Raw genomic sequence first — 16,404 nt, forward strand, 5'->3', positions numbered from 1 at the left:
AGATTTATTTACTTATGATAGACATAGAGGGAGAGAGAGAGAGAGGCAGAGACACAGGAGGAGGGAGAAGCAGGCTCCATGCTGGGAGCCTGACGTGGGACTCGATCCCGGGTCTCCAGGATCGCGCCCTGGGCCAAAGGCAGGCGCTAAACCTCTGAGCCATCCAGGGATCCCCCAAATTTTTTATTTTGAAGTAATTATAGTATCACAGGAAGTTGCAAAGATAGCAGAGTGAGCTCCATGTACCCTTCCTCCAGTTTCCCTTTGGTGACATCTTCCTTAACCATAGGACAAACTCAAAACCAGGCAATTGACCATGACACCATATGTGTGTGTAGAGTTCTGTGCTACTCTGTCAACTGGTGACCACCACCATTGTCAATGTAGGGCACTGTTCCATCACCATGAAGATCTCATGCTTTCATTATGCCTACGAATCACCACCCCAACCCCTGGCAATGACTGACCTCTTCTCTGTCTTTATAATTTTGTCATTTTGAGGATGTCATATAGATGGAAGTATAGACTGTGACCTTTTGAGGCTGGCCTTTTTTACACAAGATAATGCTCTTGAGATTTACCCAAGTTGTTGTGTGTACCAGTAGTTTATTCTTTTTCAGTGCTGAGTGATTGTTAACTTATTATTGTATATAATATATAATATTATAAATATCCCGTTATATTAGTACCATTGTATTATGTGAGTCACCACAAAATCATTCTAACCTAAAAGTGAAGTTATGAAGAGGATATTTTACCAAAAAGCTACCCATGATTGTGTGCCAGGCAGTGTTCATTTACTGACTCAAAACAGCTCTGTGAGCTGGTGGCTATTGCTTATCTTCCTTTTATAGATAAGAAAAGTGAGGCCTAGAGAGGTTAAGACTCTTTAAGTCACAAAGTCAGGCAATCTGGCTCAGAGCCCAGGCTTTCAACCATTACCCCTACCTGCCTACACTGCTCTACACCTGCTACCTCATCCACATGTCTCCTGGGCACACCTGGAGGGACCTGCTTTCCTGGGAGATCATTGGTGCCATGGCTTGCCAAGCAGATTCAATCCAAGCTGTAGGAGTCAAATTCCTTTGGCTTTCTTTCCTTTTCTTTATTTTTTAAAGATTTTATTTATCTATTTGAGATAGAAAGAGAGAAGAAGAGAGAGTAGGGGCAGAGGGAGAGGGAGAAGCAAACTCCCCACTGAACAGGGAACCCGATGTGGGACTCAGTCCCAGGACCCTGAGATCACGACCTGTGCTAAGGCAGACGCTTAGCCAACTGAGCCACCCAGGCACCATTTATCTTTTATTTAGTAAGTAATCTCTACACCCACTACCCCGACATCAAGAGTCCCACGCTCTTCTGACTGAGCCCCCTAGGCGCCCTCTTGGGCTTGCTTTCTTGACTGAAGATTATGTCTGTGGATAGACAGTAAATAGGAAGATTTTAGTTGAAATTTGACATTCACAGAACCAAAGGTGAGTGAAAGCAACATAAAATAAGTCAATCTTAGGGGTAGCACTTGTTTTTTTACATAGAATTATAGTAGACTCAATTTTTTATACTCTATTTTTTCTTATTTATTTTTGATAGTCTTTAAAAATGTTTTTTATGATGGTTAAATATACATAGCATAAAGCTAGCCATTTTAACCATCTTTGCATACAATTCAGTTACATTAGTTACATTAACGATGTTGGGCAACCATCACCCCTATTTCCAGAATTTTTCATTACCCTAAACGGAAACTGTCCCCGTTAAGCAATAATTCCCCATTCCCACAGCTACTTTCTGTTTCTATGAATTTAACTATTCTAGATATTTCCTGTAAGTGGAATCATACCAAATTTGTCCTTTTCGTGTCTGGTGTCTTTTACTAAGCTTACTGTTCATCCATGTGAGAAGCTCATTCCTTTTTAAGGCTGACTAGTGTTCCATTGTATGCATGCACCACATTTGGTTTGTACACTCCTCGGTAGATGGACACTAAGGTTGTTTTTACCTCCTCTTCCTCCTCCTCTTCTTCTTCTTCTTCTTCTTCTTCTTCTTCTTCTTCTTCTTCTTCTTCTCTTCTTCTTTCTTCTTCTTCTTCTTCTCTTCTTCTTCTTCTTCTTCTTTTCTCCTTCTTCTTCTAAGTAAGCTCCATTCCCAGCACAGAGTCCAACACAGGGCTTGAACTCATGACCCTGAGATCAAGGCCTGAGCTGAGATTAACAGTAGGACGCTTACTGGACTGAGCCACCCAGGCGCCCCTTTACTTTCCTATACTGTGAATAGTGCTATAACACCAAAGGTGTCCAAGTTTCTGTTTGAGTGCTTGTTTTCAATCCTTTTGGGTTCCAGCTAGGAATAGAATTGCTGGTCATATTGTAATTCTGTGTTTAACTTTTTGAGGAACCCCCCGATTAAATTTTTGAACAGAATGTTTCCAAAAAGGAGATGTTAGACAAAGAAAAAAAAAAAAAAAAAAAAAAAAAAACCAACAGCACACCTAAGCCTCAGAGCCCAGCTCAGAAGAGGTGTTTTGCACTGATTGTGTTTTTCCCCTTCCTATCAAGCATTCCATCTGTAATTCTGCTAGTTCACATTCAGAAAGAGAGACTTAGAAAAATACAGTGTGGGGTTTTCTTCAAGGCAAGCCAGCCTTTTCTTCGGAAGTCCTGATAAAATAAAACTTCTCTAGAACTTGAAACTGTATTTGAAAACCATGCTTGGTCCTCAAGCCAAAATAAGTCTCTTTTTTCTGAGCATACCTTGGTTTTACTGTTGGAGGATACACATCAGTAACTGCACACAAATGCGAGGCAAACTGTAGGAATACTGTTTCTTTTTCCCAAAGGTGTGTTTCCTTGAATTTTCCAACTTCCTGGCCAGATCACAATTAGTAAGTCAATTGTCCTGGTGAGACCTCACTTTTTAAGTAGGCAAGGTGCTAATTATCTTAAATAGGCAACATTTGATTTCACTGCCTATGTGACTTTGCTAAGATTGAAACTCAGTCACCAAGGTATAATCAATGGAGGATAAAATTCTTTAGGAGAGTCAAAATATTTCAAGAATCTTAAATATTCTATTTGCAGATAGGGTGAAATATGCTCTCAATCCATGGAACCAGAGCATGTGGTAAACACAACTCTAAAGAAGAAGAAAAAGATCCACCCGGCCTCTACACTTGGTGCCTTCTGCTGCGTGTAAGTGCTTAGATTGAAAGCTCCCTTCTACGAGTTCTGAGAAGCAATTTGTTATTTTTCTCTAAACCTTTCAGTCATGGCCAGACTTTCCTACTAGTTGAATCAGTCTGCTGCAAGAATGTGCTTGCGTGATATTTAATCCCTTACCGGGAGCCCAGATAGGGTTTCTTGCCAGAACTAGAAATTGCCTCTTTTACAAATTCCCCTTCCTAAGCAAGCTATGGTAACACTCGTGTGGGGCCGAGAACACCCTATCAGTGTATTTTTAAACAAGGGAGAAGGGCTCCACCTTGTATCATAAATTACAGTAACATCATTTCTAACCACAGAGGTGCAGTTCCTGTGAGCAGAAACATTCTATTTCAGAGTCTCAGGGATGGCGGAAACTTTCTAATACAACTGCAGAGCTCTCAGAACAGCCGCTGGGAGAAGAGCTCTGGGGGTGGGGAGGAGGGAGCCTCATTTGGTTTCCATGGTGGAAATGCACCCACCATTCCTGAGGTCAGACTTCCACCTGATGTCCCTGGAAGGCAGAGGCGGGAGGACATGTGGGCATCAGGGGGGCTCTGAGAGCCACAACACCAGGCTCTCCAAGTCTCCTTTGACTCAAGACATAAAGCCCTTAAAAAAAAAAAAAAAAAAAAAAGACATAGGGACCTCAAATCTCCTGAAGGCAACATCCCCTTCTTCTTTCCTGGAGAAAGTTAAAAATGAGGTTTGCTACATCCATATTCTCCATATTATGCTTCCATACAAAATCCCAGAGGCTCTGCTAACCCCTTCCGAGTAACAGAATTTACTTAGATTGTTCCAAAGTTACTATTAAACCTCAGCCACTGTTCTGATCCAGAGGATAAGCATTCTGAGAAATCTAATTTTTTTTTTTTTTTTTGGTTAAGCATCTCATTAGTGCCTCCCTTTTGTGGAGCTAATGCCATTTAAAAATAATTTTCACATGTACTTTAGGCCTTAGAGTTATTTTAACAAAATGTTCTTGTCATGTTGATGTCATTCTAATGACATGTTATTGGTATTTTTGTTCTCAAAATGTGGATGTTTCCCAGGAAACTGACCAGTGGGAAGGAAGGTGGGTGGAAAGCAAAAGTATGTCAGAAACTGCAAGTTAAGTTTCTGGTTAACTCTCTTAGATTAGGTTCTAGGGTGACTAAATTTTCTAGGGAGGAAAAGCTTTCTGATTTCTTAGGGCAAAAAGAAAAAAAATATCCTTTCTCTGGGATCCTCTGAGTCTCCTTAGCATCTTATGCAAATCTCTGTGTGACATTTCTGTACTGTTTTCCACCCAGTTTGGTGCTACTGATATCTCTCCTTATTCCATTAGATCAGGCTCTTTATCAAAGAGCTGGCTGCTTGATCTCCTTACCACTCACCAGTGGCCCAGAGAAACACCTGGATTTGTTTGTGCAATGAGTAACACGAATGCCTTTTAAAACTCAAAGCTGGGGGGTGGAGGTGGGGAGTGGGGATCCCTGGGTGGCTCAGCGGTTTAGTGCCTGCCTTTGGCCCAGGGCATGATCCTGGGTGGCGGGACTCGATCCCGGGGCCCAGGGTGTGATTCTGGGTCCCAGGATCGAGTCCCACGTCGGGTTTCCTGCATGGAGCCTGATTCTCCTTCTACCTGCTTGTGTCTCTGCCTCTCTCGAATAAATAAATAAAATCTTAAAAAAAAAAAAAAAACAAAACAACTCAAAGACACCTTTCAAGTGGGCTTTCAAGATTCGGATGGGCTCCTCTTCTTCATGAATCCATCCTGCCCAACTGAGCCCCCCTAAGCCCACTGCCCTCATGGCTTTATTTAGCAATGGAGGCCGTTGCAGGTTGCACAGAGGTGGAGGGTTTTACAAACGGCTTCAGCAAACACAGGGCACTGGTGTGGGTTAAGGTGGGATGCTAGTAGTGTGGACAGAGCAAGCAGTGTGTGTGGGGTGAATCACAGCCTTGTCACTCACCCCTGAGAAAGGCCCTTGATGGGACGCTTGGGTGGCTCAGCAGTTGAGCATCTGCCTTCTGCTCAAGGCCTGATCCTGGGGTCCTGAGATCAAGTCCTGCCTTGGGCTTCCCTGCATGGAGCCTGCTTTTCCCTCTGCCTGTGTCTCTGCCTCTCTCTGTGTCTCTCATGAACAAATAAATAAAATCTTAAAAAAGAAAGAAAAAAAAAAAAAAAGAAAGGCCCTTGATGGCTGTGAGCATTGGTTTGTTCATCTGTAAACTGGGATCATACCTAATGTTAAGGATGTTGTAAAGATTAGATGAGATCATGTATGTAAAAGGCTTCACAGCTGACTGGTTCAAAGTAAGCTTCACTCACTAAATGTTGTTCTGGTCTCTGCCTTCTTTCCTCTTCTTTTTTTCCCCAGCTAAATTAAAAAAATTATGGCAACATATACATAACCTAAAGCTCCCCATTTTAGCCATTTTAAGTGCATCCTTCAGTGACACTAATACATTCCCGTTGTTGTGCAACCATCACCATTGACCATCTCCAAAGCTTTGTCATCATCTCCAACTGAGACTGTCCCTATTAAACACCAAGTCCTCGCTCTCCCCAGCCCCCGACGCCCCTCTGTCCAGCCCTTGGCCATCACCATTCTGCTCTGCGTCTATGAATTTGACTATTCCGGGTACCTCGATAAGGGGGATCATACACGATTTGTCCTTTTGTATCTGGCTTATTTCCCTTAACATAATGTCTTCAAGGTTCATCCATATTGTAGCCTATGTCTGAATGTTTTAAAAAAATATTTTATTTGTTTATTCATGAGAGACACAGAGAGAGAGGCAGAGACTTAGGCAGAGGGAGAAGCAGGCTCCCTGCGGGGAGCCGGATGCGGGACTCGATCCCAGGACCCTAGGATCACCACCTGAGCCGAAGGCAGATGCTCAACCACTGAGCCACCCAGGCGTCCCTAAGTCTGAATTTCATTTCTTGTTAAGGACACATAGTATCCCATTGTGTGGGTCCACCCATTTTGTTCATCCATTCATCTGTTGACGGACACCTGGGTGCTCCCGCCCTTGGGCTGTTGTGAGCAGTGCTGCGGTGGACATGGGTGTGCGCGTACCTGTTTGAGCAACCTCCCCCTTCGAAAGTGGGCTCTATTCTCACCCCAAATATTGTTGGTAAAGGTTCTAACATAACTTCACACCTCCTGCTTCCTCCTGGAGGTCTTCCCCAGTGCCCCCTTCCAAAAGAGCCCCTCATCCCTGCTATCACGCTCCAGCCCTCCCCTTGCCTTTATATTTCTCATAAGAGTTCTTGTCATCTGATACCCTAAGACATTGATCTGTTTATTAACTGTCTCCAGGGACTACTAGGTAAATTCTGGGACTGCAGGGATTGGCCATGGCTGTATTTCAGCTCTTAGAATAGTGTCTTAGAACAGTAGGTGCTCAATACATAAAAACATATTAGGGGTGGCTCAGTGGTTGGGGCCTGCTTCTCCCTCTGCCTGTGTCTCTGCTTCTCTGTGCCTCTCATGAATAAATAGATAAAATCTTTAAAAAAATAAAAATATGGGGAATCCCTGGGTGGCTCAGCGGTTTGGCGCCTGCCTTTGACCCAGGACGTGATCCTGGAGTCCCGGAATCGAGTCCCACATCGAGCTCCCTGCATGGAGCCTGCTTCTCCCTCTGCCTGTGTCTCTGCCTCTCTCTCTCTGTGTGTCCTTCATGAATAAATAAATAAAATATTTAAAAAAATAAAAAAATAAAAAAAATAAAAATAAAAACGTGTTGAATGACTAAGTTGACTGCTGGCTGCCTTGCCTCTGCCTGTCTACCACCCACGCCACCTGGACCCCAGCAGGGGCCCCAACCTAGTTTGAGAAGCATGGGAGGCAGGTAGGAAAAGGAGGCAGCCCTGTCCCAAGGTTGTCTGGGCAAACCCCAGCGTAGGTGCATCTGCAGCCAGAGGCAGGAGCCCGGCTTTGGAGTTGTTGGACATTTCGAACCATCCAGGGGGAGAATCGCTGACTCTTCACCTTGCCCTTCCCAGGACTTGGTCTGACACACGGCCCTGATGCCCACGGTCCGGCGCAGCTCTGACTCACACCTGCTAACAAAGGTGAGTCAGGCTTCCGTGAGGACGGTGCATGACACGCGACAATCTCGTTCCAAAACAAACTCACCTCCTCTGCTTGCTTCAGATTGTTTTATGCAAAAACATTGTCTCGTGGTGTCCACCGACTCGGCTGACTGCCGCTTCCTTCCCGACGTGTTCGTCTGGAGAGCTTTTCCTTCTCTCTCTTTCTCTTTCCTGTTTTGGGGTTTCTCCAAAGATCATCACTTGATTATGTCCAGACCAGGAGGCAACCCTGCCTCCTTCACATGGAGCAGAGCAGAAAGCCCCAGGGAGCAGGCTGGAACCGGGAATGGGCTCCCACCTCGGGCTCTACACTCAGCCACTCACTTTGTCTGAGGTCAAAGGGGACAAAATGAATGTCCTTTGCCAACTCATGAACCTGTTATTTGGTTTGCTATGAGTTTGTGCCTGTTAGAAATAAGCTATCTACTTGCTCCCCAACTAGCTGTGTAAACTTGGACAAGTTCCTGAGCTTCTCTGGGCCTTAAGTGTCCTCATTTCTAGAATAAAGCAGTTGAGGGGCGCCGGGGTGGCTTAGTTGGTTAAGTGTCTGCCTTCGGCTCAGGTCATGATCTCAGGGTCCTGGGATCGAGGCCCACTTTGGGCTCCCTGCTCAGCGGGGAGCCTGCTTCTCCTTTTCCCTCTGCTGCTCCTCCTGCTTGTGCTCTCTTGCTCTCTGTCTGTGTCAAATAAATAAATAAAATATTTGAAAAAAAAAAAAAAGGAATAAAGCAGTTGGATCAACAACAAACAACAGGAATGCCATGAACATGGATATGACACCGATGAGCTGGAGTTCCACAGAACCCCTTCTGGAAAGGGTCTTTGCAGAAAAGCCCTGGAGTTGCAGCCTTGCTCTGACGTTCTCAGCTTGGATGTGTCAAGAGCTCCCAGATCCATCTGCAGAAATCCTGGAAACCAGGGCCTTCTTGGTGGAAATACAAGGTAGTTTATCTCAAGGCAGGGGCTCTCAGTGGGGATTTTGCCCTCACGGGCTTGTGGAGCCTTCTGGAGATAGTTTGGTTGTCCCAACTCCAGGGAAGGGTGCTCCTGGCATCTACCGGGTAGGGGCCAGGGACGGTGTTAACCCTCCCACAGTGCACAAGGCAGCCCCGCAACAAAGGACTGTCCAGCCTCGAATGCCAGTAGCGCAGAGGTTGAGAAACAGTGCCCGCTGGTGGGTCTGGCATGAGCCGTCTGTAAATGTTCAAACTCTGGCAAACCCACTCCTTCATTTCGACTTAGGAGCCAGATCCGGGGCCTGGATTTCTACATTGACTCTTCTCTCAACTGAGATTCCCTCTGTACCCATAGGCCCTGCCACCCAGGTGCTTGTTGGTCAACCCACATGGATCCGTCCATTGGGTTCAGCTGTAATTTCTCAACTTCATTCATTCACTCAACAAACATTACTGAGCACCCCCTCTGCACTTGATCCTGCTGTAAGTGAACACAACAGGGGGAGATGCACTGGGCCTCCATATATCCCCCAAATGTAAATTTATTTTTATTTATTTATTTTAAAAAGATTCTATTTATTTATTTGACACACACAGAGAGAACAGCATGGGGAGCAGCAGGCAGAGGGAGAGGGAGAAGCAGGCTCCCCACGGAGCAAGAAGCCCAATGGGACTGGATCCCTGGACCCCGGGGTCATGCCCTGGGCCAAAGACAGATGTTCTGCTGAGCCACCTGGCGGGGGGGGGGGGGGGGGGCTAAACCCTGGTGCTCTTGAATGTGCCTTACACATTCTAGTTTGCTCAGATACTTCTGGCTCTGCATTTTTCTCCTCACTCTCCTTCCCTTGTCCCACGTCTATAAGGTCACCCTGACTCACTTTACTTTCCCCCCACTCCCAGCTCCCCACCCTGGTCTCTGTCTCCAGAGGAGAAGTTGAATGTCCTTGAGCTGCAAGAGGAGGCCCATTTCCTCGGGGGCCACTTGGAGCCATGTGTACCCCTCACTCTTCAGACCTCCCCTCCCCCACCAACTATGCTTCCTGTTGGTTCTCTCCTCGCCATTCCCCTCATCCCATCTGAGTCTGGCAAAAACTTCCTTGGCCAAACTGCTCTCCCCCGAGCAGCCTGAGGATTCCATGGAACTCCAGGAAGCCTAGCCATCGTTCATCCCAAGGCAGCCTGGTGTTACCGGCGGGCGCAGGCTCTGGAACCGGACAGTCTAAATGCTTATGCCGACTCCACCATTTCGCAGCCGTGTGACCCTGGACACACTACTTAATCTCACGGTCTGCAGAGATCTGCAGGTCTGACAATGCTGGGCTGGTTTCTCCCTGCCGCTTAGGATTTTGTGAAGGTTAGATGAGCAAATATATATAAGATGCTCAGAATAGCGTCTGGCACCTAAGCGCTTGATACTGATAGCAAGTCTTTACCCTTTTTTGGGGCTATCCCTCAAGATTAAGAACCTTTTTGTTTCCTATCCCATAAAATGTTGATTGCTGTATTTGCTTAGAGTTCCCAAGATGCTCTACCTATGTCTGCTGCTCCTCATTCATCCACACAGAGCTTCATCTCATCTGATCCTTGAGCCCTTGCTATGCAAGGGAGGCCCTGTACATGGAAGCTTTGCAGAAAACACAGCCCCTTCTCTCAAGGAACAAAACAAAAGTCATGAAGACTGACCCAAAGACATTTTGTTTGGCCTTCATGGGTTCATGCACTGGGCAGGCCCCACACTTAGTTGAATGCTCGCTTGGCTGTCAATATTTTAAAACCCCTTTTTAAAAAAAGATTTTATTTATTTATTTGAGACAAATGAGAGCGAGCATGAGTGGGTGGGGGAGGGAGGTAGCAGAGAGAGAGGGAGAAGCAGGCTTCTTGCTTAGCAGGGAGCTGGACACAGGGCTCTATCCCAGGGCCCTGAGATCATGACCCCAGCTGAAGGCAGATGCTTAACCAACTGAGCCACCCAAGCGTCCCCCTTAAAATTCTTTATGATCTTGAACTCTGCATTCTCAATTCATATAGAGCCCTACAAGTTATGAAGCTGTTCACCAGTTGGAGGGCACAGTTAATTAGTCTTCTTAAGTATCAAAGCGCATTTAAAAATTGGGAGATTTTTCATGTGAAAATTTGTAGCTCCTCTGAAGAGATCTGCGGGTCTGACGATGCTGGGCTGGTTTTTCTCCATCGGCAAAAATGTACCTGGAGCTGAATATCACCTTTCTCTGTGTACTTCCTGCCATCTTTTGGTCTTTCCTGTGCTGGCTGCGCTGTGAGCTCTGGAGTCTGTGTCCCCAGATCTACTCTGTGCAATGCTCACATGAGCCACTTTACAGGACAGACCAGTGTGCAAAATGGCCCATGCACAGAGCTCTAAACGTTTCCTTAGAACCAGAGCTGCCTTCTGTGTGGTCTGCACAGACAGGGCTGGTCTGCTGAATTTGATAGATCAGCTTAATGTCTACAGAATCCAAGAAAAAGTTGGACTTGCACTGTGTATGTCTTTGCTTTTCTGTTGCATTTTTCTAGCATTTAGTGTCTATCATATTTTACCAAGTGCCTGCCCCTGATTGGAAAATAAAAAGAAACTGGTCCTGCAGCTGAGCTAGGCCCGATGGATCTTTCCCTGCATCATGCTCCTGACTTCCTACTGGGGACTTCTTCACTTCTAACCTCAGGGAAGCAGAGGTATCTAGCCAGTAAGCAAAAAAGCAAACACACAGAAGCAAGCAAACAAAACAAAATCTTTGGTAGATTGAGCCCCTGCTAGGCTCCATGACCTCAAGTGAGTTTCAAAGCTTGAGCTGGGTAATGCTATTCCCACCTAATGGGGAAACTGAGCCTGAGAGAGATCAAGTCACTTGCCTTCTTTTTTTTTTTTTTTAATTTTTATTTATTTTTATGATAGTCACACACACACACAGAGAGGCAGAGACATAGGCAGAGGGAGAAGCAGGTTCCGTGCACCGGGAGCCCGACGTGGGATTTGATCTGGGGTCTCTAGGATTGCGCCCTGGGCCAAAGGCAGGTGCCAAACTGCTGCGCCACCCAGGGATCCGTCACTTGCCTTCTTTACAAAATATACTCTTGGGGGTAGAGAGGGAAGAGGGAGCCAGGAGCCTGCGCTTCAACACAAGTTCTTGTGAAGTGTGCACTGGATGTAGCATGGTCCCTCCCCTGGCCTTGGTTTTCACACATACCGCAGGACTTTCCAGGACTGAAGGAAACAGACTACAGAGGTGAAACTAAAAAAAAAAAAAAAAAAAAAAAAAAAGTGGATCTGGCCTGCTTCTGTCCTGCCACCAAACAGTTGTGACTTTGGGTGAGCCACTTAGCTTCTGGAATCCTCAGTACTTTCATCCATAAAATGGGGTTAACGTAAGCTCCGGCCACTCGGGGCCGCCGGGGTGTCCCAATAATGCTTAGCAGGAAGCTTTGCAGATACAAGGCGCCCAGCGAGAGGTAGATGCCATCAGCACAAACCCTGGAGCATCTCCCAGGCTCGGCCTCTGCCTGGAGAAGATGCGCGGCCTTCGGGAGATGTTGTGCGCAGGCGCGGAGGAGCCGCCAGGCCGCCTCCGGAGCCTCGTGCCTTTCCCTCCGACGCTTCCTATTGGCCGAGAGTGGAGCCAATTAGGAGGCAGGGGGCGTGGCCACCCCCGATTGGAGGAGGCGGAGGAGCCGCGAAGAGCCGCCCTGCCCTGGGTCGCTCTCCTGGGCCGCGCGGACCGCGGTAGAGACGCAGGTGGATCAGGGCCAAGCCTGGAGGTTAGAGACGCGTACGGCGGCGGCGCAGTGTCAGAGTTCTTCGTTTTCATCAATGAACTGTGGTTCTGTAACATGTTAATAATAGTGGAAGTTGGGTAAAGGGGACCCAGAGACTCTGTGCTATCAGTTCAGCTCCTTTGGGAATCTTTTTTTTTTTTTTTTTTTAAGATTTTATTTTTATTTATTCATGAGAATACACAGAGAGGAGAGAGAGAAGCAGAGACACAAGCAGAGGGAGAAGCAGGCTCCATGCAGGGAGCCTGATGCAGGACTCGATCCCGGGTCTCCAAGATCACACCCCGGGCCGCAGGCAGCACTAAACCGCTGAGCCACCGGGGCTGCCCTCCTTCGGAAATCTTATTTCTATAGGAAACTTCGGGGGGAGAAGGGGAGAAAATAGTCCAATTTTTATTTGTAAGATTTTATTTATTCATGAGAGACACAGAGAGAGAAGGAGAGACACAGGCAGAGGGAGCAGCAGGCTCCCTGCAGGGAGCCCGACGTGGGACTCGATCCCGGGACCCTGGGGTCACGCCCTGGGCCGAAAGCAGGTGCTCAACTGCTGAGCGCCCACCCCCGCCCCCCCCACGGGCTTCCCGAAGAGTGTTCAATTTAAACTGTTTCTCGTTTTCCAGCAAGTTATATTAATAATGGGGCACCTGGGTGGCTCCTGGGTTGAGTGTCGGCCTTCGGCTCAGGGCATGATCCCAGGGTCCTGGGATCGAGTCCTGCCTCGGGCTCCCTGCTCAGCGGGGAGCCTGCTTCTCCCTCTGCCTCTGCCCCTCCCTCCTGTTTGTGTTTTCTCTCTCTTAAATACATAATAAAATCTTTAAAAAGGTACATTAATACTAGAGTCATACATTTCATTTTGAGGAAGAGTATTATCTAAACTTTTAAGTCCCCTATTTATTAAAAAAAAAAAAAAAGAAAAACAGTCATCACTTGCCATGGTACCAAGTTCATCCGGTACAAAAGGTTGTTGAATCTCAAGTGACCCGGTTCTCTTCCTCGGAGAAAAGTTCTCTTACAAGTTTCTCATGTATCTTTCCAGATTTATTCTCTGAACATACAAGCAACCTCTGTGATGTGTGCTGTGTACGTCTTGTTTGTTTTTATTTCGCGGTGTATTTTGGAGATTGCTTCATATCGGCGAAGCACTTCCTCATTCTTTTTTTTTTATTGCTACATAGTATTCCATTTAATTAATCTATGCAGTTGGTCTCCCCTGGACGGACACTTAAATAATTTTCTGCTCCTTTTGCTCTTATAAACAGCGCTGCGGTAAATAGCCCCGGACCCTATTTTCACCTGCGTGGGAGTCCATCTGAAGAATAAATTCCTAGGGGCTATGCATATATTTCAGAGAACGGGAGAAGCCAATCTCAGCCAAATTTTTCCCATTCAGGACTTGAGGGGTGAGAAAACGTATTCTCAAGAGCCAGCATTTTGTTTTGGAAGTGCCGTGTTCAAGGGAAGGCTTCATTCTTCAGCACAACAGAGGCAAGAGAGCATGCTTCAAACAGCTAATCTGCTGATAATAACCTCCCGAAAGCAGAGAGGCAGACAATAGTACCAATAGTTTACACACTTGAGAAATGACTTGAAAATAATTGGGGCTGGTAGCCATCTGCCTGGTTCTTTCTTTCAAGAGCCAACACGTTTATTCCACCCAGGCACCAGGAGAGCCCCACGTTGGCATCGGCAACAATCAGCACCCTCTGCGGTCATTCTAGGAGGTTGTGTGTTTCCCTTAAAGCCCTCTGCGCTGGCCTGGGAGCAGGATGCTTCCCGAAGCTTTTCCTCTGCCTGCCAAGGGGAGGAGAGGGCTCATTTTGCTTGTTAGTTAAAAAAAAAATCTTTCTCATGGCTTGTGAAATCTAATTTTTCATTTCACTTGGAAATTTTTTATTATTTTTTATTTCATCAGCTCATGAGTTTCCTTTTTTTTTTTTTTTTTAAAGATTTTATTTATTTATTCATGAGAGACACACACACACAGAGGCAGAGACACAGGCAGAGGGAGAAGCATCCCCTGATGTGGGACTTGATCCCAGGACTCCAGGATCAAGCCCTGGGTCAAAGGCAGGCACCAAACTGCTGAGCCACTCAGGGATCCCCATATATTTATTTTTAAAAAAGATTTTATCTATTTATTCATGAGGGACACACATACACACAGAGGCAGAGACACAGGCAGAGGCAGAAGCAGGCTCCATGCAGGGAGCCCGATGTGGGACTCGATCCCAGGACCCTGGGATCATGCCCTGAGCTGAAGGCAGGAGCTCAGCCGCTGAGCCACCCAGGCGCCCCGAGTTTTTCATATCAGACCCAGCTGGGGGCAATTGTCTCTGGCATATCATTCTGCAAAACCCAGAATGAGGACTCTGCACCAAAAGATACACTGATAATTAAGAAGGATAATCCGATGATAATACCTACCCTGGTTTGAGAATTTATTGGTTTACTGTATTGTTACCTTTAATGGTACAACAACCTGGTGAGATAACACTGTTATTATGGACCTGTACTAGAAAGAAAACAGGTCTGCAGAGGTTAAATTATGCCTACATTTCTGCAGCTAGTAAATAGCAGAGAATCTGGATTTCTGTCCAAAACAAATACTCTGGAACATACTACAGCAGTGATTTTCAACCAGGGGGTGATTTTGCCTCCCAGGAAACATTTGACAATGTCTGGAGACGTTTTTGGTTGTCACAACAGAGTGGGGAGTGCTGTTAGCATCTAGTGGGGAGAGGCCAGGGATGCTGCTCAACATCCTGCAGTGCACAGGACAGCATCGCAGACCAAAGGGTTTTCCGGCCCCAGATGTCAAAAATGCCACGTTTGAGAAACCTTGTGATATACGGACAGGTATTCCCATCCAAGGCATTTCATTTTTTTTTTTCCCAAGGCATTTCAGATCGATTTTTATATCCTCTGTTTTTTTTCTGGAATCCATATATTCAAGTTAAATACAGTGTGATCAACATTATGAGAATTTGAGTTCTATTTATTCTCTTTTTTGAAATTTTAAATAATATGCATTTAAAATAATGTTATATAAAATATTAGAAATGTCTAACTGACCTCAAAATGTGATGTACTGGGAGTTTCCTCTCAAATTTGTCAAGAGACCCAATTTTGGAGCTAGCAAGTTGAGTGGACTACAAAGTGTTTATGGTATAGCCACGTGGCAATGCTGGTAGGCTGGCAAAGAGAAGCGTTTTGAATTATGAGATTTATTCAGCTGCAAATCCCTGGCAAAAAAACCACACCTGCCCTGTACGGAGAACTGAATGGGAGAATGGCAGGCGGATTTTTATGTGCCAATAGGCACATAAATATTTTGGATTTATCTCAATCTATATAGATTTGCTATAAACTATCCTTGAACCGATACCCTAGGCTCGTGCATAATTCTTCACAAATTATTCCTCAGATAATATGCACTTATCAAACTTGTAATTATCTCAACAAATACGAAGTTGTCTTTGAATGAGACTATTTCCATAGCATACAAAGCTGGATAATTTTAGATTGTTCCCGTGTGTGAGTTTCCCGGAACGTCTGTGGGCATCTGGAGGCAAAAAGTATGTTTATTCTTTAGTGAAAATGATTGCCATTGTCGTGAGCGTTGCTGGAAGACAGGATGGAACGGCTCAGATGTCAGTGGAAATGCCTCTTCAATCTCAGATGTTCCTTGAATGCTCTTTGTTAATGCGAGCTGCAGCGGGGATGGAGAAGAGATGCTGCGGTCATGGTGCAGGATGGCTCACTGGCTCACCTCTTATATTCGGTTCTCATTTCAGTGAATGGGTCCCAGTGAGGTACAATGCGTTTTTCCAAAGATAGAAAGGGAGAGAGTAAAACAGGGGTCGGCAAACTCTTTCGGTGAAGGGTCAGATATTAGCTATTTTTAGGCTCTGGGGGTTGGATGGCCTGTGTTGGAATTAGCAATTCCTGCCTTTGTGGGGGGTGGGGAGAGAAGCCATCAACAATAGATAAATAAATGAGCACGGCTGTTTTCCAATAAAGCTTTATTTACAAAGCAGGCAGTGGGCCTTGTTTATCACACCCCGGAGTAAAGCATAAATATATGAAGATATAAATGTGGATAGATATACAGAAAGACTTGGATGGTGGCAGAGAATATCAATTGTCTCGTTAGCACTCATTTCCCCTTCCTTTTTTTTAATTTTATTTTTTAAATTTATTTTTATTTTTATTTTTTTAAAGATTTTATTTATTTATTCATGAGAGACAGAGAGAGAGAGAGAGAGAGAGAGAGAGAGGCAGAGGGAGAAGCAGGCTCCATGCAGGGAGCCTGATGTGGGACTCGATCCTGGGTCTCCAGGATCATGCCCTGGGCTGAAGGCCACACTAAACT

At 45.7% G+C, this 16,404-nt stretch overlaps 1 long non-coding RNA gene across 1 annotated transcript in view; it reads left to right on the forward strand.

The window, feature by feature from the left end:
* Positions 1-16,404, forward strand: part of LOC106557676 — a 44,403-nt gene that overhangs the window by 21,021 nt on the left and 6,978 nt on the right. The window contains exons 2-3 of the long non-coding RNA XR_005377408.1: positions 3,078-3,188; positions 7,201-7,269. This is a non-coding gene — a long non-coding RNA (uncharacterized LOC106557676). The remainder of the gene's footprint in view (positions 1-3,077; positions 3,189-7,200; positions 7,270-16,404) is intronic.

This window comes from Canis lupus, chromosome 24 (genome assembly GCF_011100685.1).
Source record: "Canis lupus familiaris isolate Mischka breed German Shepherd chromosome 24, alternate assembly UU_Cfam_GSD_1.0, whole genome shotgun sequence".
Taxonomy (NCBI): Eukaryota; Metazoa; Chordata; class Mammalia; order Carnivora; family Canidae; genus Canis; species Canis lupus.